Source organism: Armigeres subalbatus, chromosome 2 (assembly GCF_024139115.2).
Source record: "Armigeres subalbatus isolate Guangzhou_Male chromosome 2, GZ_Asu_2, whole genome shotgun sequence".
Lineage (NCBI taxonomy): Eukaryota > Metazoa > Arthropoda > Insecta > Diptera > Culicidae > Armigeres > Armigeres subalbatus.
Genome location: NC_085140.1, coordinates 137,727,556 through 137,743,940, shown reverse-complemented (window position 1 = coordinate 137,743,940; position 16,385 = coordinate 137,727,556). Strand labels below are relative to the sequence as shown.

Here is a 16,385-nt window from a genome sequence, read left to right as displayed (position 1 = left end):
GTTAATTATCTAATACATTCATTCATCTCTTAGACTAGGTGTTCCGTGTTTTCTTAATACTATCATCCTTTTTTTGTTAAATATCTTGGCTGTGCATATGCACAGCACATGTTTCGCATATGCATATGCACAGCCAAGATATTTAACAAAAAAATTGTTTTCGTACGGCCGAGTTGACAAATAATATGCAATTAATTACTATCATCCTTATTTGCTATGATACATTTTTAGTTATTAATAATACATTTCAATTGCCTTCAGCAGTTAGGATTTTTCCTCTGGTTGAAGCGAAACCTAGAGGATTTAGATAACGTTTTTATTTACGAACTGGTTTGATTTTTTTTATGGAAATGAGAAGTCAAGAGACGTAGTCCAAATGAGAATTATTTTCATTGACAAATAGCCGAGTCTGTAGAGGCTTGATATTACCAGAGTCTTTTATATAGAGTTACGCAAAGAGTGAAACCAAATCTACCTATTAAATTGCCAAACCGTCTTCCTATCAAGCAAAGTAAACAAATGCTGACACTGCAGAAGTAGTTATCGCCTGGATAATTAAAAGGTTGAACAAATATGAAAATTCCCAAAATTATTAATATAATTGTTCAGAATCAGTGCTAGCAGCTTCTCTCTGCGCAATTTTACTATTATAAACATTGCATATTACCAAGTCAAAAAAGGTTGATTCGACTCCCGGTCACAGTCGATAAAACCTTTTGGTTTAACAGAATAATCATCTTCACCAACTCCACACATTCAACAATGCATTTGCAGGAATCGATTCTCATTTCAGAATTTTCCTCTGTTTAATATTATTTCCTATTTATATGGAACAGCTATACTTCCAGGAGTATGGTATAAAGATGAAAAAGTATATATTTGTACTATTGAAGCTTAGCGTGCGGCCGTTGTTCAAGCAAGATATCCCAACACGCGTTGAGAATGAGTGATGTTCCACCATAGCACAGGTTGATAAAAACTTAAATTAGATCTGATATTGTAGATTTAGTCAAAGGATGGATTCCAACGATTTTTTGCCTGATAAAACAGGGAATGTGACAAAATCGGAAAAAAATTATTTCCATTTTTTTAATTCATTTCACAAATATAAATTATTTTATGCCTTGGAAAGGCAAAATGCGTGAACGGTGCCCGTTATATCTTGTCGAAAATGCTTACAGAATCCTGCACAGGTATTCAGAGGTCATTTATAATAAACTACAGGCAGTGAAAGTTATTTCATGAAAATCGAAGTTGTTTGCGGTATTTTTTACGGAAATAAAAAGAATGACCAAAAATTTTCAAATTTTTTTGGGGTGATCGGGGGTAGACAAAATCGGGTCGACACTGTATTACAAATATTCTAATTATTGGTTGCAATGAAGCTGTGTAATTGTAAATTTATAATACCTTGCATAATGCATTTGCAATATGTGTTTGAATCTCATTAGATCCCATTTTTCGTCTATCGAATACGTTAAAAATATTAAATATTTCTAACTGTTTTGCAAATATTTTCACTTGCAAAAATATAGTACTCTACCCTTCGACACGTCGCGACGCCTAGCAGAGCTTAGAGTCGGCAGCAAAAGCACGTGGGTAAGCTGTCAAAATGAACAAAACAAACAGCAATGAAAGTGCGGGAACAAGGATCTTCCGCAAGCGTTACGCCAATGCGAGGAGTGAACAAAAAACAGTTGACAGTTTTTAAATTATTTATTAAAAATGACCAGGACGTGCGTTGTGAAGAAGTGCGATTCTTAAAGAAATAAAAAAGTGTGCCAATTCCCTAGGAATCAAAAATCCATCACATAAACTGTTTAAACGCGAGGCGGAGAAATCTTTGGATCGAAGCGTTGTAGTTGAAGGAAAATGACCAAAGGAAATACAAACATGTTTGCTCGCTACATTTTTCTTCTGGTAAATTATTATCAATTGAGCACAATATGAATATTGTAATTAATTACCGTTTCCTTTTAACTATCAGGTAAACCGGCGAAAGTCACTGACGTCAGCGATGTAGATTGGGTGCCCTCTAAACAACTGCCTGAACCGGAAGTGTCAAATGTTTGCTTGTATTCAAATTCCTCATCGGATGTTGAAAGTGATGGAATCAGTAACTTGACTGATGAAACTCTATGAACTGGCACTAACAACTCAAACGTTTTCGTAGGTTTGATCTCGAAACCATATGAAGAAATGAATAAAAACCGCTCCGAATGTTTTGTAAATCAGATAAACCTAGAAGGTTTTGTTAGCAAAGAAGACGAATGCTATGGCTCTATTTGCCGTCGAACTAATTCAAGTGATTCAAGCCCTTGTGTGCCGAGGTCGCTTTCCTCTTCGGAAAAGAGTGAAATTTGTGAGGCTGCCATTGGTAACACAGACATCGGAGCACCATAGTGACAAGTCGAACCTGAACCTAAAAATAAAGGAGTTGGAAAAGATTCTAATGGATCTGCTCTGCATGAAAATTGTGATGGAGGTGATAATTTCATTTTAAGTGCTAAGGAATGTTCGAGGGCTCTCCTTAGCCGTGCGGTAAGACGCGCGGCTACAAAGCAAGACTTTGCTGAGGGTGGCTGGGTTCAATTCCCGGTGCCGGTCTAGGCAATTTTCGGATTGGAAATTGTCTCGACTTCCCAGGGCATAAAAGTATCATCGTGTTAGCCTCATGATATACGGATGCAAAAATGGTAACTTGGCTTAGAAACCTTGCAGTTAATAACTGTGGAAGTGCTTAATGAACTATAACCTGTAAGGCGGCTCTGTCCCAGTGTGGGGATGTAATGCCAATAAGAAGAAGAAGAAGAATGTTCGAATGACTTGAATACAGTCCCTTCCCGATTTTGGCAACACGACCGGATTTTAATGTTGCCAAAATGGGGATGTTGCCAAAAACGGGAAAAAAATTTCATACAAAATTTCAATTTTTTTTGTTTGCGTGATTGAAGCTGAATACTTAGAATATGTACTACAAAGTATGTGGAGTGTGTTTAAATGATGCACATGCATCATAATTGACATTTATGCGATATTATTCAAAACTCGAAGATTGTAATTCAAACCAAATTGAAACAAACTCAAGAATGGTAATCAAACGATAATGTATCTAATTAGCCAATTTCATAATACAAATTTAATGATAAATAGTATTTTAAATTAACAATAGCATTGGCCACGTCCTTACAAAAATTGGTGCTGATATGAAAACGTTTCTATTGTAGTCCATTGAAGTGCTGATTTCAATCTGACATCTTATATAAAGTTAAGTTCACCAAAAATGCTTCTTTTTATCAAAACTCACTATATAAATCAAATAACATTACGACGGATACAAGATGACTAAATGTGCTATAAATTTCGAATTATATAATGGATTTTGATGGGAGCAAACTTTCTTGTGGTCGGTGTGATTAAGAGTAAAACACAGTAAAGTTCTGTGCACATTTTCGTTGACATTATGGAAAAAAACGAACGCCAGGCATAAGACGTTCCATTGTTTTAGAAAATGGTAGCGGGAATCTGCATTCTGCATATTGGTCAAGCGTATCCAATGTAGTGTGAAAAAGGTTAACTACACTCGGACTCCTAGCACTCAACCCAGGAATATTGCAGACGGCAATGATTGGTCCATGAGCACAATGTGCCCCTCGCACTACGAGTGTGGCCAAGTGGAAGCTGGAAGACCATTTGCGGCATGCCACCTCTTATACTAGACAGCAGTCAACCTGCGGACAAACTGGTTCTCGCTGCAGGTCATCGAACTCCAGTTCTCCATGCACTACTTTCATTATTATAACTTTGAAAAGATGGAAGAATGCTACATCAGACTGAAGAGGGAAGTAAAGCAGATCGGACAAGTCATTAACACTTTGAAGCGAAGTAGGCTGAAGAAAAGACAACGGCCATCATGGCGACAAAATCAAGGTGGTTGAAGAATTCGTGTACTTGGGCTCACTTGACCCTCGATAACGATACCAGCAGACAAATTTGGAGACGTGGCAGGAAAACGTACGTACTTTGGACTCCAAAAAACACTCTTCTTCCAAAGGTGATAAGATAGTCGAGAGAAATTATCAATGCCTCCCATTCAGTGTGCTAGAGTTCCAGACTCATAGAGGTCTTCATTTTTAGAATGCCTGAATGGCTTCTACTATCAGCGCACTGTACCGACGCTCATTGTTGTGTTACCAAGTGATTTGCTTCACTCAATAAGCTTCCATTGGTGAGCGTTGAAGATCATTAAACGGTAAATCATCGAACGTGCAATTTCAAAGATCTTAGCAAGCTCATAACTTGCCCCGCGGCAGAGCATCAAGTTGGCTTAGAATAACCCGATTTTTTCTCATGATTTTTTTCAAAGCTTGCTCGAGAGCCTTACGGTTACATGTTGCCAAACTCTTTCCATTACTGTTGAACTGTTGGCAAACATGCTTTAATCAAAAGGCTCGTTGTACAATTGACACATCAGGAAACTGGAAAAGCCAACAGTATTCTGATATTAATCGCTAGACAAATTTGCGTCAATTTTAAACAATAAGAATCTTTTCAATAAAATTGTTGCTTATTATCTATACGGGAATGTAGCAGAAAGACGGATAAAATTATAAAATGACAGTTTCTTGACTGATACAAAAAAGAGGCACACCTCAGTGCGTGTTTTTTCTTGTTTCGGACAGCAGAACGACCGCACGATCTGCCGAAATATTGTGTTCTGCATTGCGCGGCCGATAATAAGAGTAGCCATTGAACAAGTAAGTGCAGTGCGTGCTTTAGTCGTCGGGAAAGAAATAAAATATCTATCTGGTGTTCGGTGGCTCATGTAGCCATCGAACAAGTGAGTACAGTGTGCTGCGCTTCCGTGCAGTCGTCCAAAATTCGAATCTTCTCAGTTTTCATATGCCACCGGGCGTGCATGTTTTAACTTTTAACTCGTATTAATGTTATTTCCCATCTAATAGATCGCATCGCTTACCAAAGTGAATCCAGATAAATTATCCTTTGTAACTAAAACGATATCCCATCCCAAGACAATCGTGAAGATGCAGAGGTATACTCGGTCTCTAGTAGCAACGAGAGTCGGCCTAACAATCCTTTCATTCCTATATGACCGTAAGGACGTGGCCGGCGCCGTTATTGACTTTAAATATTTGAGCTCCCGAAACGTGTACATTGAGAATGGGTAGCAAATCTCAAGCCCCATTCATTGTGTTCTCTGTACAATTTCGCAGGTTCAGTCAATCACGAGGTAGCAACTACGAATTGTGCGGTCATAATGCTCATGCTCATGCTCATGATACCAAAAAAGAGGCACATAATGAGCAAAACGACTAGTAGCTGTATAGCGCATTTAGAAAATCGAATGTGCTAATCACTAGTAATTAAACCTACTGGGGCTTGCTTGCTCCTGGATCACTCATGCAGTATCGGTTGCCTTGTGATGTAAACAGCGGGATTCGCTTAATAGGTGTTGTACTATGTACCAAGTGTGAGTCAGCTTGTCGACGACAAAATCAGTGAGGATGCCAAAAAATACGACATTCTACGGTGGGCTGGTTATATTATGGTAGTGTGAATAGGTACATGGAAAACGTGAATAAAAAGAGCAGAAAAGTTTTAATAGAAATTGTTTGCAATGAGCGGTAATACGAGTGGTGGTTCATTATTTCAATGAAAGTGCCCACTATTCGTACAGAGCCCATAATACGCATACATTCACTTTTGGTTTTGTTTATCCTATTACATAATAATTAACAGTTTTTGCTCTAAAAAGTAATAAAAAAATATTTTCAAGGTTGTTGCCAAAATCGGGAAGAAAATGTTGCCAAAAACGGGTGTTGCCAAAATCGGGGGTAGACAAAAACGGGTGTTGCCAAAATCGGGATGGGACTGTATAAGTAAACCTGAAGTGAAACACACACAGGATCTTGGAGGTAAGTATTTCATATATTATCAAATAAAATATGATTTTATTTATACTAAATATTCATCATAAATTATGAGTAACACGGCTACGCAGTCTCATCTAATCGTCCGACGTTTCGACACGGGATTAGTGTCTTCTTCAGGGAAAGAGAAATTTGTTCGTTTCAACAAACATTTTATTTACAATGTAATGAAAACTCATATTAGGATATGTACGTTATGTGGAAGATATTGATTTGGAAATGTATTGGAGGTAACATTGTAAATTAACGTCCAAGTCGGGTGGTTCAATCCCCGGAAATAGGCAATTACCTTCGATTGAACTGAATTTGAGTTGCGTGCTTTTGCCTACGCAATGCGGTCGAGTCTGAGCTTGACGACCGACTGGCAAATAGCTTACACAACCTCACTTGATCAGTACAGTTGCTGATGAAGAAGTATATAGCCGCCAGACATTTTAAAATACTCACGCTCCTCTAATGTGGACGTGTACTATACACATGTGGAAGTATTGGCTTGAGAAATGGATTGTGAGTGATTTGACTATGCGTCCAATTTGGGAATCTCGAGCTTGTTCAGTAGCCGCTAGGTTGCGAAGGCCGACGGAGGTCCTTCGTAGCTTAGTTGGTTAAAGCACCAGTCTAGAGTACTGTAGGGTCATGGGTTCGAGTCCCATCGAAGGGAAAGTGGTTACCTCCAATACATTTTCCAAATCAATATCTTCCACATAATGTACATATTCACATATGAGTTTTCATAACATTGTAAATTAACGTTCAAGTCGGGTGGTTTAATCCCCGGAAATAGGCAATTACCTTTGAAACATTTTATGTTTGACGAGAAATTGTTATACAGAGCAGATTTTTGGACAATCTCGAGCAAAACTATGTCGCTCTTGCCGACAAAGGATTTAATATTGGTGAAGAAACGGAATGCTACATTGAATATAGGGGAAGTGGGGGTAGCACGCCCATAGGGGTTAAAACGCGCCACCCCTGAATAAGGTTAAATATCCCCATTTTGATTATTTTCAATAGTCTATACGATAAAGCAATGAAAAATATTGCCATTGGATACATATATTTCATGATTTTTCTCTAGTTATACATGAAAAACTCGAAAAAACGATTTTTGCGTGTTTTGATGCAATTCTAGCTCGGTGGAATTTAGTCTTTCTGTCGCTGTTATACATTGATAAATTAATAATTGAGCCATGAGCCATGCTGCTTACTCGTGTTCTTTATGTTCCACACGAAATCGTCGTCAAAAATGGTTTTAAAACGATTTTATGGGCCTTCAAACTTAGGTCGGTGTGGGGCATTACGCCCATGCTCATTTCGTATGACCGAAACAGCTGAAACATTCGGTTAATTGCCTTAATGTAGGCAATTAAAATGAAAATCAGTACGATAAGCACATGCGCGTTTTAACCCATCCACTGGCGCTTCTCACCCCGCATGGTTTCAAAATCATTTTTTTCGGGTGCTTTTAAAATCAAATTTCTGTGCAATAAAATGGACAATTAGATATCTGTTATCGGTAGTCAGTCGCAGATATGCTGTTCTTCAGTATGCGCTGATGAAAACTGGCTGAAATGGTGGTTTTCATTGATAAAAATGGCATTTTCCTTAACGTGGGCGTCCTACCCCCAGTTCCCCTACCGTCATTTCTGCGTAATAAAAAAAACAATTCACGCCATCGAAGCTGGTGACTGGCAAGCAAATCACTGCCTTACGCATTCATATCGAACGAATTATCGGACTTCTGCGGGAAAAATACAAAGTTCTTCATGAGGTTCTCCATGTGAAAGCACTGGCCCGGTCCCAAACGGTTTTGAGAAATAAGTTTTAATCCAGGTTTAAAAATAGCACATTCTTTACTAGAACATATTCATTATTATTAAAGTCGAAGAAGGGATCAAATGTTTCGATTAAGGAGCTTATCGGTAACTGTTCATAGAATTTAGTTTTGTGTCGAAGACAAAATGGGCATTTAATCTCAATGCTTATTTTTTCGTGGCACTTGCAAGTCATAATTAAGTCCCGAGTGGCAGCTAGATAAGGTTGGTTTTCATAAATAAAAACACCGCATAAATCAACCACAGCAGAATCATTACTTCTAATGTGTTTGATAAAAGCCCGTTTGCTTCTGTTTCATGATTCCGTCCGTATAATGTTGCCTCAATCTCGAATACCATGGATTCCGGCCGGCATTTTTTTTAAAGGATCATTTTAGATGGCAATATATCTGTAGACGTGTGCATGCATTCGTTCAAGATCGACGTGGTTATTCTGCCTATTCGGACCCATTTCCACAAATCGGAGCCGGATTGCTTCCTTGTGAGCCGCTCCACTTATGGAATATCTTCGTGGCTATTCGTTAAGTTCCTTAGTACTTGTTGGACCCGTTGTTCAACAATCTCCAACGACTTTCCTTCTAACGCCGGATCAAACACGTTTTGAAGCAATATATTGGTGTTTAAAAATATGTGGTCGGGGATTATGTCGTTCTTACATGACTCACACAAAGTTTCCTCGCCATCGCAAAACTTCCCAGTAAATGCTGTGCTTTTCAATTGTTTTACGAAATTTAAGAATTTCGTTCGGTTGCAGTTTAATTTTAGGTCGTCCATTCTGGTGATTTTAAAGCCATAATCGACGTGCGTTACTGAGTGACTCAAATCATTTTTTATTTTCTTCGAGGGTCTTGCCCAACCACAGGGTAGTTCTGTTAAACTTAGCAAAAAAATGTCAAGTCACTGGACAAGCTACGAATAACGTCTTAAACTAATGAAGGATGCGTGCGTATCTTACCTTATAAGTTGACACCATTGTATACAGATTGGCTAGAGGAAAAAGGAGCGTTGAGACATGCGAACAGGCTTCATTCAATCCAGCAACACAATTGCAATGGGCTGATTGGATCTTTCCATCCCGTTAAATTATAAGCCATGCCTCCAATGGCGAAAAATTCAGCCTCATGAAATGTGATACCTATATGGATATAGAGACCATTGCATACATTGAGCACTACAGTAATCAAAATTGCCATGGTTTGAACTTACCTTTCCTCTGACTACGTGCAAATTGTTAATTAATGTTTCATGATTCATGAGATAATCCACAATATGACCAGAAGTACCCGTAGTGGGAAAATCTTCTACATTCATTTGTGTCTCGTAGGGGTCCACAAAACCAATTGAACGTATTTTATTCACGTAACGCTTCCTGCTTTCTGCATTCAACGAGTTTGCGTAGGTGGAAGCCGAGTAATTACGTTCGGATGCATTTTATTTAACTAATTTTTAAATTTCCGGTTTGAAAAATGAAAATTGCCTGCAGATTCTAACACCTTGTAAACAAGCTCTCTGAACTGTCAAATCTTTTCGTTTTTATTTTTGATGACGTCATCGTGCAGTAGTCTATTTCAACATCGATTAGGTGGACCAGTCTTGAATTCAACGTACAATAGCACTACTGATGAAATGAGCTTTAATATGAACGGAAAATAAAGCTTAACGTTATTAGCAGAATTTCTTCAAATGTGCAGACACAGGCGGACTTCCAGACTCCAACAAACGTCCCTTTTACCAGAGCTTGTCGGACAATTGTTTTCGGTCGGACGGGTTTCCTTAGTCGTTATTAAGACACTATTTTTTAATTGTTCTTCGCCAGGTTAAAAATAAGTTTTGAGAAAGAGTATGTGTTCTTCAAATTCGTACAAGTACTTTGAATCCAAACCCGTTGAATTAAATTAACATTCAGTGTATGATTCCTAATAATCTGCCGGTAGCTGAAATCAGAAGCTATGAATAACTTCAAAAGTTTTTTGTGCAACTTCGTCTTAGAAACTCGAATTCCAATGATTCGTACAATTCAACACAAGAGGTTTTTCATAGTAGGAAAACGTTTTCCGAAGTTTTGGGATTTTAGGCTTCAGCTGGAAAACAAAGATGAATAATTAAAAGCAGGGCATAATAATTTTTGTCGCTACATATTAGACTATCCATTCAGCGATGGGACTGACAATCAAAATTAAAACAAAGTGTGTATGCAGTTGAAGGTAACTCACTGCTGGTGTTAACCGAGCTTAACATTTTCCTTTGAATCGTTGTGTCAGTCCGGTCTATAGATGTCAAAAAATTCAAGTAAACAAAAATCGTCAACTGATCGCAGCAGTCTTATGGATTGCCTTATTATCCAGTATTTTGCGCTCGATAATGGCGGTCTAGTGAGTTCCTTTTTGACATTCAAGAGGTAGAAAATATTTACATACTTTAATCAATGTAGGCTTCGCTTAATTTAAAAATATCACTCAGGCACTCATCGGGATTCTTAACAACAAGCAAACGTCACATACGTTCTATATAAGAATTTTGTAATTGTATTAGTTCTTTTTTTCCTAATAATTTTATTTTCTAGGAATGTGAGGACCACAACGCATTAACAAAACCAAAGAAAATGAATAATTAATAGATGTGGATCACGACATAATGGATTACCAAACATACATGAATTCTTCGCAACCTCAGCCAACACTTCTGCTCTGACTTAGGTCTTTCGATTTTATGTGGAACTGTAGGGGATTGATGCATACATTCTGAACCCGTTTTTTTTGCATTTACTTACGAACACAGCAAACGTAAGAACTTCCCACAAGTCTGCTAAAAACGCGAAATCTCAAACAAAATCGTTTAAAAGTTTCTATAGTTTTCCAATAAATTTACGTGATAATTTCACTCAATACAAACGAGCTGAAAAAAAACATTGGCATTTAAATACCATCATCTAAAAATTATAAATATTGAAAGATGTGTGTGTACATGATCTTTTTCAAATTGGATTGATACTACATATTAATGTCTCGTATTCAAATTTCTGTTCTGTTTTGAAATGTAATTCAACGAGAACGATGAATAAAAATTAGAGATTGTTGGTAGAATATTTGTTTAGCATTTATATTTTCATCCGTACTGTTTTTTTTACTAAGTTGCATTCAACAATGTTTGGTACATCTCTACGTATTTCTAGTGATGTAAAAACCTTTCATAATCTTGGTCGGAAATAGAGGCGTTTTTTAATCAGACCTTCTCCTCTTCAAATATAGTTGATATTCTCAGGTCGGAATATGTTGGAATAACATCAACTCATTGCCTTGAACTGTGGAGCTCCTTAAAAAATTCAAAATGGACATAAATAGCATTATATAGACACTAAATTTAACGATAATAATTATTATATCTATGGTTCAACTTCCATTACATACGATCGTTGACGTTTGTTTATTTTCTCAACAAATTTTTATTTCATCATGGCAAACTAGATGAGTTCCAATGTTTTCTACCTCTTGAATGTCAAACTAAGGGTAACTCACGCCGCCATTACCGAGCGCAAAATACTGGATAGCGAATGAATGATAAAGAGTATCAAACAAATCAACAAAGTATACTTTTTGACTTTTGATAAACTAAACAGAGCTCATGAGTGCCAATATTTTTCATAAATTTGAGGCCTACGTTGATTAAAATATGTAAATATTTTCTACCTCTTGAATGTCAAAAAGGCACCCACTTGGCCGGCATTGTCGAGCGCAAAATACAGGATTAATTTTATTACCGCAATGGCCATTCATTGTGTGATAAAATGGAAAAGATTTGTGAGAATTGCTCTCTCGTCATCTAAATGGATCACAGTGTTCATGAATACCACATTTCTTAATCGATTATTTCGCGACAACATGCATTCTTTCCATAATTAGGAAATGGGCGAAAAATTTCAAAATATGGTGGATTCATTTCATTTATTTAGTTAACATCTAAACAGATAACACTGAATCAACAATTTGACGCCACAATGCACGGTTCGAGGCCGCATCCTCGGATACACCCCACACTCGCCAAGTCGTTTTGCACCTGGTCTGCCCATCTCGCTCGCTGCGCTCCACGCCGTCTCGTACCTGCCGGATCGGAAGCGAATACCATCTTTGCAGGGTTGCTGTCCGGCATTCTTGCTACATGTCCTGCCCATCGTACCCTTCCGGCTTTAGCTACCATCTGGATACTGGGTTCGCCGTAGAGTTGGGCGAGCTCATGGTTCATTTTTCGCCGCCACACACCGTCTTCTTGCACACCGCCAAAGATGGTCCTAAGCACCCATCTCTCGAATATTCCGAGTGCTTGCAAGTCCTCCTCGAGCATTGTCCATGTTTCATGTCCGTAGAGGACAACCGGTCTTATAAGCGTCTTGTACATGACACATTTGATGCGGTGGCGAATCTTTTTCGACCGCAGTTTCTTCTGGAGCCCGTAGTAGGCCCGACTTCCACAGATGATGCGCCTTCGTATTTCACGACTAACGTTGTTGTCAGCCGTTAGCAAGGATCCGAGGTAGACGAATTCCTCGACCACCTCGAAGGTATCCCCGTCTATCGTAACACTGCTACCCAGGCGGGCCCTGACGCATTCACCATCAGTTCAACTTTTGTTGCTTCACGTTTCAGGCGGGTGTACAATTCTGCCACCTTTGCAAATGTTCGGCCGACAATGTCCATGTCATCCGCGAAGCAAATAAATTGACTGGATCTGTTGAAAATCGTACCCCGGCTGTTACACCCGGCTCTCCGCATGACACCTTCTAGCGCAATGTTGAACAACAGGCACGAAAGTCCATCACCTTGTCTTAGTCCCCGGCGCGATTCGATCGAACTGGAGTGTTCGCCTGGTGGATGTTATATTTAAATCAACCAACTCAAAAACCTGGATCTGGAAAACCGTAACTGATACTTATTAAAACGTGATAAAGAAATGATGAAAAGTATGTTTTTATTATTTCCAGGTCGCCAAATATCAATCTGGTCAAATCAAATCGGTGATCAAGAATATTTTCGAACATTTAGTAATTTAGGTTCGACCATTTAGTAGTTTGTCAATGATTCATTCCAGAAGGTGAATTTCAAAATGTTTTTGTATGGTGGACTTCTAGTGCGGAGGTCTTTTACAATTGTGTCCAATAGTTGTTTGCATTCATCTAATAACGGGGCTATAGCGCTAGTTACAGTGATTGGAATTATTTTTATCCTTTAGTATAAATTGCTGCAACTACACGCAAAAAAAGCGTTCCCGAACTCATGAACCAGCAAAAATAAACCGTGATTTAATTCATAGATTCGGAAACACCAGTCACGTTTTCCAGAACGTTCCAGAAAACGTGACTGTGTTCCCGAATCCGTGACTGTTGTTCATGAAAAAATACACCGTGAACTTGTTAGTTCACGAATTCATGAACGCTTTTTTTGCGTGTAGCGCTTCAACACTGTTATTAGTGGAATTCAATCAACGAGCTGTTTGGCAGAGTTGAGGAAAAACCTTCGCACTAGAAGTCCACCATACAACACATTTTGAAATTCAACCTTTGGAATGAGTTATAGACAAACTACTAAATAATCGAGCCCAAATTACTTAATCATCGAAAACGTCCTTGCAATTGCATCTTTATGATTGCTTCTTTGGATGTCTTTTTTCATTGGTGCAAAAAAATGATAGTAATATGAATCAAAATTCAATTTTGCGAGCGCAGTCTCTGCAACAATCTTCGAATGATAACATATTTTGCTTCTTAATATGCGAATAGAGAACAAAAATTGTCGTTTTATCATATCAACCTTCTCAGATAAATGCCTAAACCAGGCGAATCTAAGGGAATTTTTTGAAACCGAAAAGCCATTCGTTATCGAACAACGATCAAGTACACCATCGTTGCGAACAGAGCACACAATCATCGCGAAATCTTCTCCAAAGTCAACAGTGTGTGAGTTTTCCTGCTGCAACTTATGCTGACAATCCACCATCGGATAAAGTCGGTTACATAAAGTTATGTTTAAAATGTGCCATTTCTCTCCGCGGATGCACATGGATCTCACGCTCACGAATGTTGAGAAACCGCGCTTCTCGTGGGTGCATTGCCGGTCGAGAGCAACCCAGAGCTTGTGAGAACGAACGGTGGGAAGCAAGCTCGAAGGAAATATGTTACCCACCGGCGGCGGCGGTGGCAGCAGCTCAACGACTGCATGGATATAACGTGCGAATGTGTAGGTGAAGCTATGCGATGAGCAAGAATGAGAGAGGATAAGAACAACCCTTCAACGATTAAGACGCAAGAGTAAAAGAAACGGATATCGCATTCAAACATGCTTTTTTGGACTCGGATTTTCCTTTTGTTCTTTGCTTTTTATGTAGGTAGCAGTCGGGCACATAGGCGAAGTATGAATCGGATCGACGGCGGTGGGTGGCATGTGGGTGAGAGAAAAACACGTGAAAATCTCAGAATCTCACCGTCAGTCGTGGTCCAATGTTATGATTCGGAGAAAAAAACAAGAGTGATAAGCAAACCGTCAATCTCGGTTCAGTGAAGATTTTCTTAAAAGCGTGGGAGATGAAATAATAAAATCATGGGCAGGTAAATAAGGTATAGAGACAACGATGATAACGATGACGGTTCTGGTGCTCAACGCACCCATGTGCTTCACTTGGGGTGTTAACCCAAATGTGTTGCTACAGGTTTTTCCTCTTATTTATTTTGGACACGAGGATTTACATTATCTTATTGCAACTCATTCGCTATGTATTTTTCTATATACGAAGCGAAGCTTCTAGAGAGGTGGTGGGTGGTAATGGTACATGCATTTCAAGGATAGCTTTCTCGTTCTTGCATTCGAAAGCTGAGCTAGCCCAAGAGCTTCGAATGCGCGTGTCGGATTGCTCTCATCCAGTAAGAAAGCTTGATAGAGCTATAAGAGCTTGATGGATTTTTATCATCGAGTTGGATTTTCCATTTGGAATTTTAGCGGGCTTAAATAGAGCTACATGCCACTGATCAATAATGCATTTTGAACCTATTTGCCATGATATGGCTTCCCAAAGTTCTTCCCAAAGTTTCCAAAGATCTGTTTGTTGGTGTAACGACGATTTCACATTGAAAATTAATCTTTCTAAATTAGAAACCAAAGAGTAATGTTTCATAAATTATATTGCAGAGCGTTTCCTGCATAGAGTTTGAAACAACGATTGGATAATTTTACCCCATCGAATTGTATTTTATGTATTGACTAGCAGACCCGACGAACTTCGTTTCGTCTTTAATTGATTTATTCTCTGATTATTATGTTATGAATAGGGTAAAATCTCCAATAGTGGACCCCCTAGTAGCGGAATTTTGCTCTTCCTGTCATAAGGCTTAAACATTTTCAACATATCAACTCTGCATGATATCTAACAACAAGCTCTGGATCCCCTCTTCACGATACATACATAAAACACCCAAATACACGACGTTATTCGTTGAAATCAACATTTTAAAGTCTAACTGAATTCGCCCTATAGGAGACCCCCTGGGGGTCCATAATAAGAAATTGCTTCCCCATAGTCGACACTTCATTTGATTTTCATGTCCCGTTTCGGGACGTTCTTCTTCCCTATTATGGACCCCCAAAATATTCCTATAATGGACACTCTCGTATTTATTTGTTATAGAATTGTAAAAAAATATCTAATTTTACTTTCCATAGCATTTCCAATGCATGTAATCAAATCATAGGACTGTAAGGTAGGTTCTCCCGATAGAATTTCATAGCAAAATGTTGACATTGTGCAGTAATAATGCAAAAATGGCTGGAGGGTCCACTATTGGTTGGGGGTCCACTATTGGGCACTTTACCCTAGTTAAAGGCATGAATAAATTGGTGTTTCCTTTGTATGGGAGCCCCCCTTTCCAAAGCGGGGAGGGGTCTCGAATCATCTGAAGAACCTTCCCCAGCTCCAAAATCCTTTGCATACAAATTTTTACGCCAATCGGTTTAGTAGTTTCCAAGTCTATAAGGTTCATACAGACAGAAACTCATTTTTATGTATATAGATTACTTGTTTTCCTTTCGAAAAAAATCATGAATTATTTGACTTTCAGTGTTAAAAGTAAGGGATGCCTAAAATGTTTAATTTTATAAAATATAATTGATCGCATGATGCCGTTCAACGATGTCCAATGGGTTTTGTAATTAACTTAATATGTTATACGAAAACTTTGGCAGAAAAACCCAGATTAATCCACCTAGCGGTGATGGTGCCTTTCTCGTTCGTTCAAAAGGTTTGGAAAAATCTCAAATAACACTAATATGTGGATTGGTCTTATTTTTCATATTTTTTTATATGCATAAAAAAAATTCTCGCCAAACGCAATTTGTTGCAAACAAATCGGATGAGCATAAGAGCAAAAAATGGCATTTTATTTTAAAATTAGTATTTTCGCCATAACTTTTGACCCAATTGTACGATCCGGCCAAGTTTCTATAGGAAACAATGGGACAAGATTCTGCGTCGAATGCAATCTGTTGCGAGCGACCTGAGAAGCACACATATTGCACATCAATCACAGTAACTTATATATGACCGGATTCAGTCACTATAT

The 16,385-nt window shown here is 38.4% G+C and overlaps 1 non-coding gene across 1 annotated transcript; it reads left to right on the top strand.

Annotated features, from left to right (window-relative positions):
* Window positions 1-6,537: 6,537 nt before the first annotated feature.
* Window positions 6,538-6,613, top strand: Trnas-aga (transfer RNA serine (anticodon AGA)). The gene has a single exon. It is a non-coding gene; the product is annotated as a tRNA-Ser (tRNA).
* The last annotated feature ends 9,772 nt before the right edge of the window (window positions 6,614-16,385 follow it).